General features: G+C 36.5%; 1 protein-coding gene across 1 annotated transcript in view; it reads left to right on the top strand.

The window, feature by feature from the left end:
* LOC117294512 (actin-binding LIM protein 2-like) overlaps positions 1–22227 on the top strand; it is a 67202-nt gene that overhangs the window by 5728 nt on the left and 39247 nt on the right. The gene's annotated exons all lie outside the window — the stretch shown is intronic.

The following is a 22227-nucleotide window of genomic DNA, read 5'->3' as shown; positions in this document are numbered from 1 at the left end:
GGAATGGATGCTAATATAAATCACTGCTGATGAGCAGTGGTTGTCAAAATCTACCCTGAATCTCACCAGTTCCTCTCAGATTACTAGCAATTTCCTCTCAGGAATTCAGAAAGTTGCCCAGTTTTTTGTGTTTTGTCTGTTAATGCATTGCAGTTGTCTGTAGTGGTCAATCGCTAACACTGTAATGTTCCATATACTTTCATTCTTAGGTTCCCTGTTGACAATATGTTAATTCCTGGTTCTCATCTTACCCAATATTGGCCAGAGTATTATTGCCCCTCCACCCCAGGTTTGGAGTTGATTTGATGCCTTAAACCATAGAAGAAACCATGCCGAAACACACTAGGATGGGATTATACCCACTTTCTATGAAGCATTAAAATAATAAAATAAAACATGTTATTTAACCTCCAGGTTGATTTGTATTCTTGCAAAGAGTTCTATAAGGCATTCTTTCAATCTAACTGATAAAATTAATCCAAATCACCAAAAAGGGCATTAAAATTTGTTAAAAATATGATTGTTTGTTGGTCGTGTGTAATGCCATTATGCTTCAACAACAAGTTTCGCAAGTGGACAGACTAAACCCTAGTTTTTTTTTCTTTTTCTGGCCTTACTCATATTGGGCGGTACGATATTTGCAGGAAATGTTCAGGAAATCTAAGTCATTAAGCTAGATAAGTGTTTACCTGCAGAGCAGCTGCCTCTTATATTGAGGAGCTTGTAAACAACATCGAGCTGCATACATTATTTAGGATTGAATGTGCACTTCACACAATATCTCTGGTGAAAGACTCAACCCTTTAGAAAGACCTTGAGTTGTCTTTTTGTTATGCTTGTCACTAACTCACTGGGACCAGATGGGAATATTTGTAAAAGATTACCCAAAGTGTCATGATAATTATGATGTTATGATGTTTCTCATGAGATATTTGTATTTGAAATAAGGGATTCAATGTGTGGTGAAGAGGTTTTCAACTAGTGGTTTAAACCCAACGAGGCCTGGTTCTTGATAATTTTACCGAGACGAAGTTGAGGTAAATTATCAAGAACCAGGCCTCGGCGGGTTTAAACCACTAGTTGAAAACCGATTCAACACACTTTGATTCCCATTCATAAATACCTTTTCGGTCAAAAAACATCAATACGTTTTGTCAAAAAGTAAAATAAATGCCAAAATTATAATTGTTCAATGATTTCTTTCAACACAACACCCCTCCAGCTATGAAATGGTAAGGCTCTCGGGTAAGTAAACAACTCCTTATAAGGAGATTGCTGTGCGCCTCGCGCGTATTGCGTGATGTGGCACAGCTGTCCCGGCCGTTGCTCTCGACCAATAGGAATGAAGAAACTGTCTTAAAAGTACAGGTGCAAGCTCGCGTGTCACGCCCATGTTTAAACACTTTTTACTGGTCATTATCAAAGGTTTCAACATCCCCCACGTGAAGCGCTCTCCACCAATAGGAATAGCGAAACTGTCTGAGGTATTTATGAATGTCTGATAACTTTATAGAATTTTAATCCTAAGGATGTACAGAGGGTTTCATTGAGGCGCGAAACACAAGGTGTAAGTTTTTCTGTTCGATCTTCCAGGATATTAACCAGTTTGTTTAAAGGTATTAGAAGGAGACTAAGCTAGCTGTATGCTTTGATTAGTACATTGATTCTTTACAAGCAGGCCCAGTAGTAAAGTACAACACATGTAAGCAGCATTGTGTGCTGGATTTAATTTAGCCTGAGGATTCCTAATAATCTTCATCTGATTGCAGACCTGAATATTGCTGGAAATAGGCCACTCATTATGAAGAATATTATAAAGTACAGTCAGTACTCCTTCTAAGTCTGCCTAGCTAGTGTGCCTGACAAGTTGTGCGTACTACCCTGCCCTGCAGGCATAGTGCTGTAGAGGCAAATACAATGCCCTGACTGTATTTAGATAATATTTAGGTAACATAACTGAGATATGCCCAGGTCTAAATGGGGCAAAATCAATGGACCTTCCTGTGGCAATATATGAAGCTGCATCCAGTGATGCACAGAAACACACCACTCTCATTGTTGGGAGAATCCATTAACTGAAAATAAATCAAACTAAATTCAATAAGAACCTGGGTGCTAACTGCTTTATTCCTTTACACTGTGTATGAACATTGCTGTATAATTATACTGGTCATTGGAGTGGCCTCAGAGAATGCTGGGGCTGAATATTGCGCTGGACTGTAGGCCTGAAGCCAGTGATTTTAGTTGGGCCAGTAAACTCATGACAGTGTCAAATTTTGAACAAAAACTTATTATTTTCCACCGTTGCCTTTGAGTCAGATAAGCGCCTTTCAATTCTTTTATACAGATGAAGACAAATAAGATAAATCTTCTCTGACTCGACTTATTCATGAATGCTTTTCAATTAAAAACAGTTGAAACTACATGTATGTAAAGAAGTTTTTACTCATTTTAATTGTGGTCTTGTTAACAAAATTTTGTTGAGCTACAAGCACTGCGGTCTAGTGGATTTCCCCCCTTCCTGAGAATGTTAGTTGTGTTTCCATTCTCCTTGCGAGGTCCTGATACCAATAAATAACTAAAATGGATAGCTCAGTGGATGTTGTTGAATCTTACTCATAATGGAACATCTGATCATCTCTTGAGTGATTATTAAACTATATGACCTTGAGGAGTAAGTTACTGATGTAGCCTAGCACCGTGGCGGTAACTCATTCAATATAAGATGATGGATGGATACTGATAGCATACACAGCAACCACACCTCACAAAATCATTTTATCTCTGCTGGAGGAAAAACAGGAACTGAGTGTTTCTGCCCTGCATCAAGATAGCACTGGCAAAGTGCACTTGGGCCTCCATATGTGCATCTGAACTATAATGCGCATAGTTGAGCTTATTTCTGAGATTTGATAGAACAACACGCCGATTGCCTTCTCCTTGAATTTAAGAAGTGGGGTTGCTTTATGTGAGTTTCCTGCTGGGTTTGTCTTGATGGCCAGGGGTGTATCTTTGTGTGTTGCACCTTTACAGCTCATTTAATTAAATTGCACTCAATTATCCAGATTCAAGTGCCGCAATTTTTCTTCATTGCAAGCCCTCTGGGTAATAAAATACAATTTGGCAGAGGCGCATATTGCGTGTGTCGTCCCCCAAACTGCCCAGGCAGATGTTATGGCGGAATGTTATTTTTTCACACACACATGTATGGAATGATTTTGTCTCCTCTGATTCGGTAGACTTGTGTAAAATGAAGATATTGAAACTGCTCACATTCATGCTATCTGATGGCAATTTCCTTCAGATGAAATTTGTTGAAGATTAAATATCAAGTAGAGATAAACAAAATATCAAAAGATGTGTGGATTTTTAGGGAAGAGACATTCTCAAGTATGTATTCATCTCTATATTGAAAATTTCTTATTTCTTATAAACTAAAAAAGGAAAAACTTAAGTGAAAATTTAGAGGAGTAAACCAGAGAGACACAACAAGATTATTTGTGGACACTCTCACCTACACAGGTAATAAGTCTTGATTATGGCTTGCTTTGGGGGAAAACAAGTGGGTGGGCATCACTGTCAAAATAGAATTGGCTGATGAAATGAAATGGGAGAAATTAGGAGAGCGGAAACTGCTGATAAATGAAAAATACAGAGGTCAAAGGGCAGACAGGAATATGTTAGTGCTCAGGAAATGCAGTGAGTGATGTAATGAAGTATAAATAATACTACAACAACAACAAGAACAACAAGAACAACAAGAACAAGAACAACAACAACAACAACAACAACAACAACAACAACAACAACAACAAGAACAACAACAACAACAACAACAACAACAACAACAACAACAACAACAACAACAACAAGAACAACAACAACAACAACAACAACAACAACAACAACAACAACAACAACAACAACAAGAACAAGAACAAGAACAAGAACAAGAACAACAACAACAACAACAAGAACAACAACAACAAGTTTTATACTTTTGTTTTAACCTTGACAGCCCCTGTACAACTTGTAACTATTGTGTATGTCTAAAGATTTAAAATAAAATAAAATAAATAAGAACAACAACAAGAACAACAACAAGAACAACAACAAGAACAACAACAACAACAACAACAACAACAACAACAACAACAACAACAACAACAACAACAACAGAGTTTAGACTTTTCAGTTTTGATTATGGTTATCTTTAAGTAGGTTTTACAATGCTTACAAGTAGTGGGTCAAAGTGACATATCCCCAGCGATATCAATCTAATGTCTAAATAAATGTTAAATTTGCATCAGGGATAATGAATCTTACTTGGTTTTATCAAACACCAATGTGTGTAAGCAATTAGTACTTTCCCAAGTTTTCCCGGTAGCTAGAGGGAGTTCAAATCCTATGTCTGCTCATCCCATATTAAAGAACATGATTCTCTGGAGTAGCCTGTGATGGCACTTTGTAGAGGATGTCATTAATATTGGAAAATAAAGAGTTTTAATGAGCGTTAAAGGAACATTACAGAATTGGTAAGAAACAAAAATCGTGAAGATTACAGACTTACATCAAACTTACACGGTCTAATGATGATGATAGTAGAAAACATCCCTTAAAATATTTCTGTCTGAAATTTCATATTTGGTGAGAAATAAATTATGTAATTTCGCATTTTGAGTTAATCGCTCAATCGGTTTTCACTATTCTCTCGTGACCAAGATGGCCGAACGATCGCAAACTTCTACAGGTTTGTCATTTTATGTATATTGTGGATTACATAAAGTGCTTACACTGCCAGCAAACTTTTTGCTAGCAAAACCAATTCTGTAATGTTCCTTTAAGTGTCATAAGAACTGTACCTCAGAAAATTATCTCGGTTTAAATCTAACATCAAACAGTTCAACATTTAACATTGCCAAAGTGCTTCACAGTTCTCTCTTTCCCAGCATTATAGTTGCATGTTTGTTTTAAATATTCATTCATTCATAATGGTTCATTCGGTAGAAATCCTCCATAGCAACAAAAGTTGGAATTGGTAAAAGCATTTATTATTGATCAGATATAAGGTCAGAAGGATTGTGTCTGTACAGGAAAAAAAAAACCAGTCCTCTCAAATACTGGTGAGAAATTGACAAAGCGAAAAGATTTATTTTTGTCTGTGCGTGATCAACACAAAGGAGGAATATGTCACGGCCATCTTACCTATGATACATCGTTAAGATGCAATGCGTTAAATCCATCCGGATGAGAGGAGCTTAGCGTGAGGCTCCATTTCATGCCCTATTGTAGCTGATAATTAGAGTGTAGGATTAGATTTATACCTGCTGGTAGATTTATTTCAGTTAAACACTCGGGTTGATACACCTTTTTGAAAATCATTAAGGAATATACTGCAAGGGAAACTGACTGGAAATTGACTTTGAACCTGCACTCTTTGTGCTTTACCAACCATGTTATCTATCTAGCCAGATGACAGGCTCCCTATGATATCATCATCTTTGTTTGGGGTACCAGTCAGAATTATTTCAAAATCATATGGTGTTAGAACTAGGAGTGGTCCATAAAGTGTGTAACTTACATAGCTGTTACTGGAGTAATTCCTATATGTAATGTCATGTTCTGTTTTGGAACTAGAAGTTGGTGTCACTGTATTCTCTGAAAGTGTAATGGCAGATTAACTAACTTCTTGCAACGCGTGTTTTGGGCTCTGTCTTGGTTCGTGTACAAGAAGCATAGACAAGTCTGTGGCCATTTTAATTTAAATGTAGGCCTGTGTGAAAAAATTGTGAATATAGCACTTTTGGTTAAAAATATATAGAACAATTATTAGTAAAAGATGTCTAGAAAGTATCGTTGGATCGCAGATTTGATATTCCAATGGGGGCTGTACTGCATTAAGACTTGAAGACAATTTGGATTGAGTTCTTTTCAGTTGACAGTTAAAATCAATAATCCCATCCTCCAGTCAATAGCTTGCATCTCAGTATTGGATCAACAGTACTGTGTATGAGCTGTCACCATGACAGCCAGGATTAAGCAATTTCAACAACTTGAAGAAGATCCTGGGGTGACATTTGAACCCTCCCCCATTGCCTGAACCGCCTCCTCGTCCCATTGCCTAATTGTGATTGCCGGGGACAATGTACATATATACCATCTACATGTAAGACTCATTGATAAATGGGAATGACACAGTTGAGGCCAATGGTACTGCCATCTTGATTCCATGCCATTCAAAACACAGGGATGAGAAAATCAAGACTTTTATCTGAAACGGACATTTTGATGTTGGCCTGGTGAACAAAATAGCGCCTGTTTTCTAAAATTGTGAAGAAATCATTTTCTGGATCTACTTCTCTAGTGCTGAGGATGCTTTTCCCAGAAGCTGCTTGAAGTTGTAGGGCTTATCTAAAGTTGGAAATGCCATCATTGCAACAAACCTTCATCAATCCGCTGCATAGGATCAGGCCTTAGTGTCAGTCATGACTGTCATCATTTCATTATTATTTCATTTCATTTCATTTATTCTGGTTGTGAAGCCATGGACTCTCAGAAAAGCAAACTTAATCACTGTATTAGCCAAGAACCCAATAGAGAGAAGACAAGGAAGGAAATTTCAGTTTTAGATGTGGGAGGAAAATCCTAGAGAATTATTCCATGGAAAACCCACGCAGTCAGGTAGAGACTGAAAACCCAATCTACATACATGTAGTGCCCCCGGTGGGATTCGAACTGGGGTCCTAGAGGTGGAAGGCGAAGATAAACTGACTAGGGCTGGAAAGGAAAATAAAATACTCCTTTTTGGATTTTGAGCATCAGTTGTCATGCTGAACCATAGAGTGAGAAAGATGATGTCAGTATGACATGTATTTATTTGTCCATTGTGACATGTAGGTGAGTTGTACTACTGCCTGTAGCATTGAGGAGCTTTAGGGCTTCTCTGCCTATGATGACATGTTTCCATATGAAGACACCTGACAAGATCCAAGATGAACGTCTTGTTGTACCTCCATGGTTGTACAGAGGCTCAGTGCATTGATGCTTTGTTGATTCAGACTCAAGTGGATGGAAAATACTTGATTGCCTCAGTTCCTGAAAGATGAACAAGTTGCATACGGTTAGGATACAAGGCATTCAGGATGTTATATGGAGTAGAAGGAATACATACATTGTGTAGCAAGCAGAATTACACTCCAATTCAATATCAGTTTAGAATGTTTAAGTACATGCATCTAGAGCATGGGAGTTTGATTTATTTAGTCAGGTTTAGCTATGTTTGTGTTGATTGATTTATTTTGTTAGCCTTTCCAGTAGAAATGGTTCTGCCGGTTGTAGGTGTATCTGCTCTCCACTAGAGTGAGTGGATGCACTTATGGTGTCAAATAAGACAGTTTGCCTCTTGAGATACTGTGGAGGCTGATTTAGGATATTGAAAACTAGTAATAAAAGATAAGATCGCAAACTTCTTCCGGAGGTTTAGGCCAGACAGTTCAGTTTATTTTTGTGGCTCTTGAAGAAATTAAATTTGAGAAACGGGATTGGGCAGACACCTTCTGTGTAGAAAGGGTTTTTGGCTAATGACAGGATTGAGTATGTCATGTGGTTGGTGGTACAGACCAGTTGCCCTTGTCCGCGCCTTGATGCTCCCTAAAACAGTCTTATATAGTAGACCCCCTCCCCATAATGGCTTACCTTAAAGTGTCAAAGTAACCTTTTACGTAGGTTGTCTGTGATGAGTTGGCCTTAACATCAATAATCAATATATCATTAATATCCAGGACATTAATGAAATAATGCATTTATATGTGGATCAAATTGGTACAGTGATATATTTTGTATATAGAATTTCATCTTTGTAGAATCCTGCATGAATTCCTTCTTGGCCTATAGAGCTTTGCATGTCGATTGGGGTTGCATGCAAGCCCCGCCTGATTCTCACCGTTTCAAGTTCCTTCCCACAACTCAAACTGAACAATTTTCCATATTTACCCGGTCTTAAATGTATGCCACATAATGTGGAAGTCAACATAAAGGTTGGCAACATTTCCATTTTTATTGAAGGAAAATTTGATAACATCTGTAACAAAACCCGCTGCTAGCACACAAGTTTTTTTCACAAACTCTAATATTGTATGTATGACGTGACTTGAGTGAAGATTGTAATTTAGTTCCAAGCTCCTTTATAAAATGGAAACTGTGTGTAAGCTTCTTATTTATGACCACATCGCTGAAATTCCTCCAAAGCCTTTTCCCAAGAATCCCTGAGAGCGAAATAGTTAAAGTCATACTGTAGGACAATGTTAGAATTGTACCAATTAACAGACCAATATTAATAGTTAGTAATAGATGTTAAATTTGCATCGGGGATAAAGAATATTAAGTTTTTACCCATGCACGGATGTGTGTTAGCACTGTATTAATAGTGATTTTATTTTTGTCACCCTGAAGAAAAGAATACCAGTTTGTATCACCTTGTCAGTCAATGGACATACATAGAAATATCAAATGTATTGTATACATTATATTTTGTCCCCACTTCACTCCTATGGGGTCTTATAAGCCAGTACCCCATTGTTTGCAAATTAATAATTTTGATTTTCTATATATTTCCAACTTTTTTTCTGGATGTCTTCCAAAAATTCTTTGCTCCCCTATCTTTTTGGTATAAATACATATGTTTTTGTTTGTGCTTGTTTATGCCCCTGACGAAGGTCCGGTTTGGATCGTAAGCTAAGTCCATCTACTCTACTATTTTTATATATATATATGTTTACAAATAAATAAAAAGGAAAAGAAACAATTTGTTTATGAAAGTTGTTGTTGTTTTGCCTTGAATTTGAGAGGATTGGAATGGACATGTGTTGTTGAGACAGCTTTTGATAAAGCATCCCTTTAAGATGGATATTGTAGATGGATGTATTAAAGATGATGAGCTAAGCTGATAGTAACCATGTCAATAGTCTAGAGTCCTGTAGGCAGGATACATGCTAGTCTAAAGTGCTACGGCATAGTGATGGATGTGGTGTCAAATATATATGTTGGATTAAAGTCTCTATATTATGTAGTAGACAGATTGGCATGTATCTGGCAGTCTGCATCAAGTTTGTAATAGGATAGAAATATTAAGCGCTCAAGAGTAGAACGGAAGGACTAGAATTTGTGCAGATAGAATCTGTGTAGCTTTCTAAGTTAGTTTGATACTTTGAAGTTGTGTTTATATACGTTTATCAGGTTGTTTGTCTGCCCCCAGGCATCTCAACACAGGCCTCGGCTTCCAGATGATGCCTCCATACTCTATTATTTAATTTTCTCTGCCTCGTTAAATAGAATTTTTTATTGGTTATTCCTTAAAAAAATGTTAGTACTGGTTTCATGAAGTATAAATGTAAGTTTGAATGAAATAAATCAAACTTAGGGATAAGTGAGATTACTGACATCCAGACCACGGACCGACATCCGTATCAGCTCCTCACCATGCAAGCCTGAAATCTTAAACAAGATATTTCATATTTTACTCGTAGTAAATGCTATGCAACTGGGCCCCGAGTTAACACATTTAACCCCCATGTTTAATTCAACACAAATTGGTTTTATGCACTCTTCTCACCAGACTTCAAAATATGTAAACAATTCAGTAAAATATTCGGTGACTGTGCAGAGCATGATGATATATAGGGAATCATGATCTGCAAATGGTTAAGAATAGATTTAGTGCATTGCTGGTCAAAGATCTGGTTGATAGCCTGTGATCAGGAGTTAAGGCACTTATACAACCTTGTTAATATGTATCAGTTGAGAGCTAGTGATTTAGTTATGCTGCGTGGCTGCACATATCCAAGTAGAACATGAAGCAGTCTCAGCTTCAACAATATACCGCAGGCTGTTCTAACACAAATCAATACATCCTTTTAATGCTTGTAATTTCAAGCTCTGGACTTCCCTCCCAGAATTCACTGAGAGGTCTGATGAAATTTGCCGACTTCTCTGCTTGGGACAAAGATTCCCTGTGTTTGTTGACACTGCATTTGATTTTTATGTATATATCCTTCATTGTTTGTATGATCAATTTTTCGATATGAATTTCAACCTCAGACTATTGTTATGAACTTCTATTGTCTGTATCTAATGATTTTAAAGCCAGTGAACACTTTTGGTAAACTGTGTTGTCCAAGGCCCACACTTCGTGTATCACAACTTATATATAAAATAACAAACCTAAATGGTTAAAAAATAATGTATAAGTTGTCAGGTATCTAAGGTATGTGTATAATCATGCTGGCATCATCTTGGGCATTGTTCTCTTTGTACAATGTACAGTGCAGTTAATGTAATAATGATCCCATTGCAATGGTTGCCATCGCTGAGGTCAAACAATGGTCCACTTGAGAAAGCTTCGCGCACAGCTGTCAACCAATGATAGATCTTCGCTTGACCTCAGTGAGGGCGCTGTTTTTGCTTTGACATCATATCCCTCCTTACATTTGCTGCCATCACTGAAGACAAACAATTGAATTTGGAATGTCTCAGGTACATGTATGCTCCGCGCACAACTCTTAGCCAATGATAGCGCCATGAGCGCCTTCATTGGTGGATACCGGCGTTATACAAGACTTTGATTTTTACTACAACTGTTTGGAAAAAGAATTACATGTAACATTGAGATAACAGGTGTTAGTTGTCGGATGAAAAGGATGTTTAATTCCAACCTCTTTCTTTAATGGAGAACCTCTTCCCGTAATTTTGTATTCTTCAACTCTCAGTCCAGTTATTGGTTTGAAGGGGTGAAAAACACAATGTCTGCACCATGATAAAGACTGGCAAGTTTTAATAATAATTACTCTCCAAGACACTTGATAGATTTTCAGAGATCAGGTAGTCATTGCTACATCATGTTTGTCAAACTCTCATGCATAATCCTGAAACAGTACGAGACACTCAATGAAACATCGATGCATGACTGTAACTTAACACATCACATCAATAATGTCTGCTTTCCTGTATCTTGATACACTCATAGCCACCAGCAACGTATAGCCGCTGATAGCCGCTTATGATAGCAATAACTTACAAGTAAATCTGGGTGGACTGAATCTAAATCCAGTATAGAAGTGTATGTGTTGAAGACACTTAAGAGTAGTGTGATGAAGTAGAGCAGTAATGTAAGATGGGAGACATGATACCATGAGGTGCAACCTCATTGAATCTGTCAACAAGGTTCCGAACAACTGTCTTATTTGTATCACTACACGTTCTGCCAATAGATTTGTAATTATCTGTATCCTTAGCTGTATCATTTTTCTTCCTGGAAGTCAACTGACAATCATCCATCATCATAGGGTCATTTGGCATGACAAATAAACTCACAATATGGTTTGGTTTCATTCCTTACTGAAGTAGTTCAATAATAGTAGTGTTTATTCACATATTGCCTCAGCTGTAGTTTGTTATCATTCTGCTATCATGGTTCTCCCCAGACTTTGTCAAAACTGGGGAGCATTTTGGACCCAAAGTTTGGAGATTAATATACCTAAAAACATTGATTTGAAATGAGACAAGGTGGTTGTAAAAGTCCTTCACTGCAATATTGGCATTCTAACAATAAAATACACAGTATTCATTTATTACCCCCCCCCCCCCCCTCCACCCCAATAACAACAACATGTAATATTTACTGCACAAGGTAACATTGTCGGGGTGTTTTTGTAGAAAAATGTTCTTTGATTACTTTTTTTCCCCCAGTTCTAGTTCTTAGCAATATCTGTTGAAAAACCTCTGAAAAATTGATTCAAGAATGAATGCTTGAATAAGTCTTTGATACTCTTTTGTCAGACGTAGTTTATGGTGAAAGGACACAAATGATGTTGCCATGTGTGAAGATCAAACTGGATACAGTTTGAGAACTAAGTTTGAGTTTGTTGAAAGTGTACAAAAGATGGCAATGATATGAGGCACTTAGTTGATAATGCCTTATGTGAGGATCAGCCGCAGATCGTAGCCAGTGGGTTTCCAGTAGTTTACTAGAGGCAGTTCTTTAAGTGCAAACATTCAGTACATATGGGTTAAGTCGTTGGATTAACCAAGGAATCACGCAACCTGCTAAGTATCATCTGGGTTATCTTAGCAACGGTCGACTCATTATTGAATTCTTGTTATGAAAGGAGTCAAGTACTCTTTCATCTCACACTCCCTGTTGTAACATTAATGAAGAGTGTATGCCAGGCTCCACTTATTGAAAAGGGACAGTTAATAACTGGGTACAAAGTTCTACAACCATTGCATGTTTGCCCTAAGTGTTGATGATTTAGATAATAGGAAAGTGTAAACACATTTTTTTTTTTTTTTAAATTATGAATTGAATATTCTTTCTACCAATTATATGTGTTTAAATTATTTTATGAGTTGTGGCTGTGTAAAAATTGTAGTCCTTTTCAGCACGCTAACAATTCCATATACATGCTACATGATGTACATAGCGAACATTTGCTGAAGTAAACTACTGAGGAGAAATAAGTCTTGCTTGCTTGTTGGTTATTACAATCATCCTTTGATTAGGCTGTTACAGTAAACCTTTGTGGATGTTGGAAGCTGATAAGATAGAGCTGATACAAATGTCACTGCCGCCACATTTTCTTGGAAAAAACTTTGTGTAAGATAATTTTTCTTTATACAGGAAACCCTGATGGCATTGAAGAGTCCAGCCTGTTTAGGAAACTGGAGTTGAAATAGCCCATTTTCAGATAATCATTTAGAATGAGCAGAGTATCAATTTGTTATTAAAAGACCTGCAGCTATAACTAGACTTGACTACAAATAATTGTCTTCCTACAAGGTATATTTGCAGACATGATTGTAATCTAGCTTGAGTCTGGGCGCAGTGTTTACTATGATAAGAACACTGTGTGTGTGTGTCCTGATGGGCCGTCTCTTTTTGTAGGTCATAACATGATGGAATATCTCTGAGAATACTTGCCTTGAAGGAAAGGATGTTATTCTGGAGCCAATATGTCAGAATGACAAATAATCAGTGCTAGTCTACTGGTAGAAACCACCTGCAGGGTTTGGCCTAATATCGGACATGAACAAGAAACAGTTCTGCTGAAACTGAATGAGTTTGATCCTTGGGTGTGGGTTGTACTTTCTCAAGGCATAAGGAAACATCAACAGTGTTTGCCTGTTCTTGTCAGCTTCATCCATGTTGACAGCTTATTAGTTTACTAAGATGCTTAGTGCATAAGGAAGGGATGAACTGACCCTGGGTTAGACTCATCAGAATTTCACATTTGAGCCCCGGGATTGTTTGATGTTGATATCTTAACCTTCTATTCATAGCTATATGTAACACATAACCATGAAGTAACTTTGCCTAAACACCTTGAAGTGTTAAATAATGCTATATGTCTGACAATGACATGAATTAGTTATGATGCATTATTCAGTCGTAACAACCACTGGTAGAACTTGCGCCTTGAACACCCAGCAGGGTGGATATGTGCGCATTACAAGTCTTATTATTATTATTATTATTATTATTATTATTATTATTATTATTATTATTATTATTATTATTATTATTTATATTTTTATGAGAAGTATTTTTCATCATACCTGTTGACCATATTGAACATGACCAAAATAGAACCACTTATGGAGTCAGTCTACTTGTCTTAAGTATTCAAACACAAGTTATTTCACACTAACTTGTTTTTCTATAGTTTGTGACGATTTTTGTTGTGTGGAAGTGGCTTTTTGGAAGGCGAGTTTCTCTCATGACTAGGTCAAGAGCAATATATTGACCTCAATTTGTGATATAGTACAGTAGAAGGAATATCATTTATCCTGAAGCATGCCTGTCTCAAGTGTTTATAGCATAGGAAGTGATATTTACGCTTGAATTTGACATCACTGAGCAAGTTTGATTACTGATCCACCATGTAGTTAACCAAGATCTTATGCTAGTGATGGAAAGTTGAGTCTATAGTCGACTAGCTGGAACCATGCTGGAACCAACCCTTGGGCCACGGTTACTTCAGGGGTTTTCATTTCCCATCTCACTATTGCTTAGCAAACCAGTCTCAGTAATCAATACTTTGTGGTTTGGTTAAAGTTGGGGGTGTGTTGGTAGATATCAAGATGATAAATCCACTCTCAGTCAGGAATCTTATTTATTTGTTAAAATCAGTGCAATTTGGATTCAAATGCAGCCAAATTTGACACCCTGCTTTTAAATAGGTCTACTGAATTGGCAAATGACTGTCAGATAGGCCACAGTGTTACTTATGAATCGTAAAATGGAGTCAAAACTTCAATAATCTTGATTTGTCTTCTGATATAACAACTAGTACACTCAATGTCATGTGTCATTGTGATTACTAATGTTGGATATAACACATGGAGCGAGATGGACCAAGTACATTGATTGCACTGTGCTCTATTTAGCACATACTGGAGACTAGGGTAATTGAAAAATGTCAGACATCGTTAATGATCTGAGGTCTAAACCATAATGGGATTGGTGGTTGGGATACCTCAATGCATCATCACTTCTAGCAGTTGGAATTAATCTAAGATGAGAGTAGACCGTGGAGACCATTTGGAACAATCTGGGCCCAATTCAGTAATTTCAATAACTTAGAAGCTAACAATGAGCATTATTAAAACCCTTAACTTTCACACTCCTTCAAAATCCAACTGAATATTTTGTTATGATTTGATTGGACTAAAGACTGCACATTAGTAAACTGATCCTGCTTTACATTGGGTCCACCATATGGGTCTTGAGTTACCATACGGTGTTGAATTTGGTTGTTACAGTCAGTTATGTTCTTAAGGTGGACGTGCATATCAGTAGATTGCACACATTCTTCACTACTCAACTTGCACTGAAATTCAGTACTTTTTGTATAATTTAAAGCAGAGAATGTTGAGCATATATTCATGGATGCATTAAAGCAATTTTGGCCTTTAGGTCACCTGTTTCAATCTCGTTTTACAATGTAATAAACCAGAACTATGGAAAGCCCAACATTGAGATGGGAACAAGAATAGCATAATAGAGAGATAGAGATTACGGTTTATGGTTTGTATATGAAACCAGTGACATTAATATTAGTATTACATTTTTGGGGGGTGGGATGGCCTTTTTTGACATTTTTGTTTGGTTTGAGATGTCAACCTAATCCCTCTTCCCATGTAAAGACTGCCACTCATCCAATACCCAGCCCCCTACCATCTGACCATAACCCAGGCAGGGTGTGCCTTACACTAGATGTGCAATATTTATCTGGAATTGTAACGTTACTAAGATGGGAACAAATAGATGTCAGCATGGCTTGTTGGTCATCTCTGAATTGGTTGTTGAGTAATTGAAGCCTTCCTTGTGCTTGATCTAAAAAAGCAACACTTGACAAGGACTTGTTAACATGAAGGGCTCTTGCAGCTACAATTGTTCACATCTTGGCTCTACCTACAATTGAATTAGTGTCAGGACTCAATGCTTGTTGACCAAGCAGTCAGCTTTTTCCCTGATTGCATTGTAACTAAACTTACCTTGCTGTGTGCAGGTTTGCTCTTGACCCATTTAAATGAGTTGCGTTGAATATTATCTCTCTAGGTATGGCCTTCCTGAAGTGCATCACTCATGGCTCAGGATAATCTGCCACAATCATAGCCATCTTTGTAACAATAATCCATCTGTCTACTTGACATTTTAAAATAATGTGTTTGGAAAGATACCCTTATTGTGATAATCATTGAGAGTCAAATGCCTTAGGAAAGACAAATCAGTGGGCGTTAGTATTATTAGAAGTTAAGAGAGACTGTGTGGATATTTAAAATGCTCTTCATCTATTAGACTGAAGTCATGATATTCTGTTTACTCCACGTATCCAATAAAGCAGACTGTGAGTGAGATAATCAAGAGGTTGTATTCAACTGTAAATCTATCATTAAACAAAAGATTGAAAAGGTAGAGCTTAAAAAAATAAAAATAAAATAAAACAATGTCACTGATCAGGATGCGAAATAAATTAAGTTGATCAGTAAATGCCTACCAATTGTTTTAGCTTAATTGATTTATTTAAAAAATATGACCTGCATCCCAGAAACTAGGACATGTGACCCTTGGCCCAATTTCATAGAGCTTTGTTGTTAGTAAGAATTGCTTAATAAATTTCTGCCAATGCAACTAAATGGGGAATCAGTCACAATCATTACAGATATGCCATTAGACTGGTAAACGTTTCTGTTGCAGATTTGTATTGTGCTTAAGGTATGTTTGTGCCAAAGTAGCTCCATGACGTTTGGCCACCAACACACATTTCCTGTAAACTGCTTTATAAAGTATACATGACGATCTGCATCACTTAAATGAAGATGACTTGGAGAATGTGAAAATGTTAACAAGTTTGTTTTGAAGTCTGAACTGTGTTCTGAAGAGGTCACAAATATTGTTGCAAAAACAGTAACAAGAACTGCTGGGTTCAAGTGAAAGTATCAGGGCAATCGATGCACATAGAATCATCTTCATTGATGAATTTGTCCTGACGTCCGTTGTGGTGGTTTTATGAGAACACAGTCTTATAATTCCTCCTTTGTCTTGTACAGTTAGATTATCATCAAGCCTTGCAAAATACACCACTGAACAATCAGTTGACTTCAGGTGCAATTTCACCTCTTTGAATTGTTGTCGTAGCTCATGATGGGCATGTCTGATGTTTACATCTCGTTCTAGACTGAGTTTGATGCACTTTTGGGAATGCAAAGTACACAAACAGTTTTGTTATTTTTTTTCCTTTTCAAATTTGAAAACACAAAAGCTTTTGTTTAAACCACAAGAGGGCGCCATTTGTGTGTGTAAACAGATAGTTGTAGGCTTTTAGAAATTAGTTAATTAAATATTATAATTTAAATGGTTTTGAAGCTTTCGACAAGTTTAACAGTTTGCCTTAAACTAAAGCAGTAATTCTCATCTTTGATGATTTCTTCAACCCCCTGCATATAAAAGAGAGGGCAAAAAGAAAAGATAGAAAGGTGTAAACAAAATATCAGTTAATATTGATCCTGTGCCTATTTTCATCTGTGTGCATTCTTCTACCAGAAGCTAGCCCAGGCTGCTCAATGTTTTGCAATCAAAAACTTATAAGTGAAAGTGTCTTCCCATATTGACATTATTTTCTAAGTTCTAAAAAAGCTAGTGCATATGTTAATAAATTGTTATTTAGTGATAAAACTAAAGCTCATTGATTTATTTCTTGTCCATCTTGAGGTGAAATCTCTTTGCTAGTTGTTGATGTCAGCTTTCTACTGGACATGTTTTCTTGCCTTAGGGAGTGACACTGAACTACCTGGTGTTTATAATTCAATCATCTATGTAAGGGACACCTGTTGCTTTTGGTATGTGGTCTGTTGGGGACAAATAGTTTATCATATTTGTATGAGACAAAATGTGTACATGTTTTAGATTATGTGACCGAGTTGCCTGATTTGAAGTTTAAGAACATAAATTGCTTGGTTTACAAAGATTTATAAGGGGTGGGCGTTCGAACCAGACTGTAGGCTGAAATTTACCTAAATGTCTAAGAGCCAACTGATTCTTTTCTCCATGGTTATGTTAAGAAACTACTGACCATAATATGGCATTATTTCCAATGTGTGAATTTTGAGATAAAGGTAGACATCCTACCCTACCTTACCTACTGGTCCTTTTCCATTGTTCTCAGCGACACAAACAGAAGAAAATTAGCAGTGAGTTAAGAAGCTCGCTATCTATCATCTTAGAGGTATCCCAGTAGCATAATGATATTTTAAAAACAACAAAACATTCATTGGTTGTCACTAAATCCCTGGATGTTTGCTTGATAAGTTTTTTTGACAACAAACTCCTTTCTACCATGGAGTTTTTACCTTCATACTGCTGCAAACAGCTTTATGGATTTGAGCCCCAGTGTTAAACAACAGAGGATAGGAGTAGCTATTGCCCTTATTAAAGAGGAACCCTTTTGAGCTAGGGTTTCCCTGTGGTTTTGATTGGAGTCAATAGAGGATCATGGTCTGATGCCATCTCTCATAGGTCAAAAGGTGAAGTAAGGAACCAATCAGCATCATGAAGCTTGGTTGGAGGTTTATTGGTAGAAGGATCAAGTTTTGAGTATTATAAAAAGTATGAATGCAAAGTATTCTGCACAGGGAGTGTAGTATTGCTGGCTCATAAAGCTCAACCTTATCCTATGCACTTGATTTGTTCTTGAAGGTTTAAAAAAAAAAATGATTAAAAGTTTATTATTAATTAATTAAATTGAAGCCCGACATGTTTTATGTAAATGGAAATCATCTGTAGTGATTTGGGGATGTACTTAGTATTGCTATTTTTTCTTACTTAAGATTGAGTACACAGGGTTAATAGGAGTGGCACCCCTGTATACTTCAGTCCTGAGGTATGGTGAATATGCGCTTAACTTGATGTTATCAATGAAACTGTAAGCTGATTATGATTGGTTTAGTTCTATGAGCAGTTGACCCACTATTCACACTGACTACAAACATTGCGTTGTTATAAAGACCTCCAATCTGTACCCATGCCCAGATACCATCACAAATTGGATATATTTACAGCCTTGTAAACATTGGTGATAATGGTTTACGTTTGTGGTAAGTTTGTTTTAAAAGTGTTTTCATTTATATTTTGTTTTTTTTACAATGAATGTTCCAATTGATGATTTTTTTTTTATAAAAGAAAAATTTTAATGCTGGGATTTCACATGTGGGACTGTTTTTGCAACTGGCTTAGAAGTTTCAGTTTGTTGAAAGTGCAGATCTAATCCATGTGACCTCCAACTTGTTTTGTCCATCTCAAAGCTTCCCCTTTTATGTTGTATGAGGGATTATTCCATACAATGCACCTGGTATGTCGGCCAATATAGTGCGGTAATTTGGATCATCCATGTCAAAAGGCGTAACGGTCTTGTGCCTTCATCAAACTCTAACATGATGTGGAGATGCATTTATAACTAGCCTATCAATAAACAACTATCTGAAAACCAGTCTCTTTATGGTCTCGTGTGGTATTCTAGTAAAGCTTTTTAAGCTGTCAGATTCATACAGATCAAATTTTGAGAGATACTAGGATTTTAATCCATCCATTGATGATAAACGGGACAAGAAAAACTTCTCAAAAATTAACTGTTACAAATAAAAGCAGTCAATTTTGTCAAGTGATTAGTGGTTCTACAATTTCGTCTTTAAAAATAAATATTGATAAAAAGGAGGGAGACCCAGAAAATAAATAAAAGATCTGAATTTTAAATAATAGGAAAATTGGTACAAGTTAACCATTACTAACTCTACATGAGAGACTGAATTAGACCATGGAGGTTCCTCCGTCCGTACTCCATGTTTCTCGCCGTGGTATTGCTGATACTAAACCAAATGTCACAAGGGAAATTTTGCACATAAAGTATTTGTCGATTCTCACTGCGTTACAATTATGCAGAGCGTGATTTCTTCTGAAATAGCCTTAAAGTAGTGTTACTTGCAGGCCAAGCCTGATTTGAGCTGTAAACTACACAACCACATGGGAATACCTTGTAACTACTGATCTGTCACGGACACCTATTGATCCATTCTCAACATCAATCGCGGATTCTCCGCATCAATGCAACAATCAGACTACAAGTGGTTTTTAATATGAGGGCATTTCTGGCATTGTGAACTGGTCAAACATGGTCAAACACGCTATGCATTTATTGCATCTAGATGTACAATAACACAAGCTGAATGAAGAAATTGCAGACCAGCCTATGCAGTAAAAAGATGAAAGTAGAACACCTGAGTGATGAAAACACAGAAATGAAGTGGGATCCATGACATTGTTTTTACAGTGAATGACCATAGATGGAATGACTATCTCTGTTTTGTTGTTGGAGGTTATTATGTACATTGTTATGGAGAGAGGTGAGATATTCTAGCTATCTACAATGTATACACACAGTCTTTACACAGTCAATGTGATGTGCACACAATCAGTTTAATATTTACTATAAAAATCGTTCCTTCTTCCTCAGTTTGCTTTCCTTAATCTTTAAATATTTTCAGCATAAAAGTTGACAACAGAATTGTAAACTAACTTAAACAGGATAAAACACAGAACATAAGTGAGTCCACTGCGCTATGTAAAAATATAGCTCCTATATCAAATGATGCAGGAGTCCGATACAAAAGGCAGGTTATCATTTGCCTAGATGTGAATATTATTGCCATGTGCAAAACTGACTGTAGTTTTAGGTTGTGGTTGATTGATGAGTAAACACTTTACTATGGCCATGATGACACATTGGCTGATTGATGGAGTGATTAGATATGATACTACCATCATCATCACCATAAGCTTAGATTATAAACATACTAAGCATTCCTTACATTGTTTATTTGATTGTAGGATACAATTTGTCAGTATTTGTTTTATTTCTAGCAATGATTCTTGCACACACCTGATGATCATATTGATTGATTGCACCCTCAGTCTATAAACCTCTAAGATTTAATCCTAAAATTATTACAATGTTCTGAATAATCATGAAGGAATTTCAATTTTAATTCAATTACCAGTGGCTCAGACATGGTGCAGACTGTACATATTCTGTACCATATTTTTTCTAGTGAACTGGTAGAACATACCTATCATCATTTTTTAAACTCAATTCACAGAAACAGTGATTATATATGAACTTTGTAAAATGGTTGTTTCACGTTTATTCCTATCCTTGACCATTTGCTGTCAACATGTATCTATCGATTGATACAAGCCACTAGTGTCTTCTCATGAGTTAAATTGACAAATACAAATTTGAAATTTCAGTTAAAGATTGAGCAATAGGGTTTTCAAAAGCCTTTTAGTTAATTTTGTTTCAATCGTATATCCATGTGTAAACTATGCATAGTGAAAATGATCTATTACTGCACCATTTGTGTGAACAAAACTTGTGGTATTGCTTGGTCTACATGCATGCATAGTGTAATGGGTGGTTTGAACCAACACATTCACACTAGACCTTCCTTGTGATTTACTTTCAAAGTGGTGGTTAAAATTAAAACAAATTGTTAAATTCGTTTTCTTCTTAAATTACTAGGACTGTACTTTGTCTAGAAGCTGGAAGCAAATAAATTGCAAACAAAGTTTATCAGTGAGTTTGTTTATAAATGAAGTTCAATGAACACTAACTCCATTACGTTGACCTCCTTAATAACCTTAATTTGTATGGATTCAGCCTTTTTATCTGCTAATCTAGGTCTTGTCAAGTTCATATAACAGTAAACAGTAGGTTACAAAGGTTGCCAATACAGTATCTCGGTAGCTCTTAGTTTTAACATGGAGTATAATCTATGGTTGTAACTTGCTTTTCAATATCAAGTACAAACTAAGGCAGTGTATGCGTACATGTAGTTGATTGTGGTGTTAGATTTACAATGAAGCTTTATGCCAAGTAAAACATGGCCCTGTTTCGGAGCACTACCGTACTTTGTTGTACAAAATGTTTAAAACGTAGTCATATACTTCCTTGCTTACAGTTGAAACATTACTGTCTTAGGTCTGTTTGAGCAATTAATTCTCTGAAGCACATTTGACACGTTTTATTTCTTACACGTCATGCAAACAATTTTATCAATAAGATTCATGATCTCAAAAATAATGACTTGCTCCCTCATAAATGAAACAAATAGGATAATATGTGGTGTTGTACAAACTTGTTTGATTTAAAGAAATGAAAAGTGTATGAAAAAGATAAATGAATGAGTACATGTAAATGTACATCAAGTGGGGACAAATGTGGTATCAAATAAGAGCAACATTAATGTTGACCAAAATACTTTTATAAGGATCATAACACTAGAAATAGGCCTACAGACTGAACAAATCGAAAAGTTCAGTTATCTGCTTTTAAGTGTTGGGTTTAATATTGCAAACTCATCACTCAATGTACTTTAAAGCCATTGGACCCTTTCAGTAAACAGTATTGTCCAAGGCCCACACTTCGTGTATCACAACTTCTATATTAAATAACAAACCTGTGAAAATTTAGGTTCAATCGGTCATCGGAGTCAGGAGAAAATAACGGGAAAACCCACCTTTGTATCTGCGCGTTTCACCGTGTCATGACATGTGTTAAAAACAAATCCGTAATTCTCGCTATCGAGAATTGATATTGTTTTACTGTTTTCTCAAAAAGTAAA

Source organism: Asterias rubens, chromosome 9 (genome assembly GCF_902459465.1).
Source record: "Asterias rubens chromosome 9, eAstRub1.3, whole genome shotgun sequence".
Classification (NCBI taxonomy): domain Eukaryota; kingdom Metazoa; phylum Echinodermata; class Asteroidea; order Forcipulatida; family Asteriidae; genus Asterias; species Asterias rubens.
The sequence above is the reverse complement of the archived record's forward strand: the minus strand, read 5'-3'. Positions and strand labels throughout refer to the sequence as shown.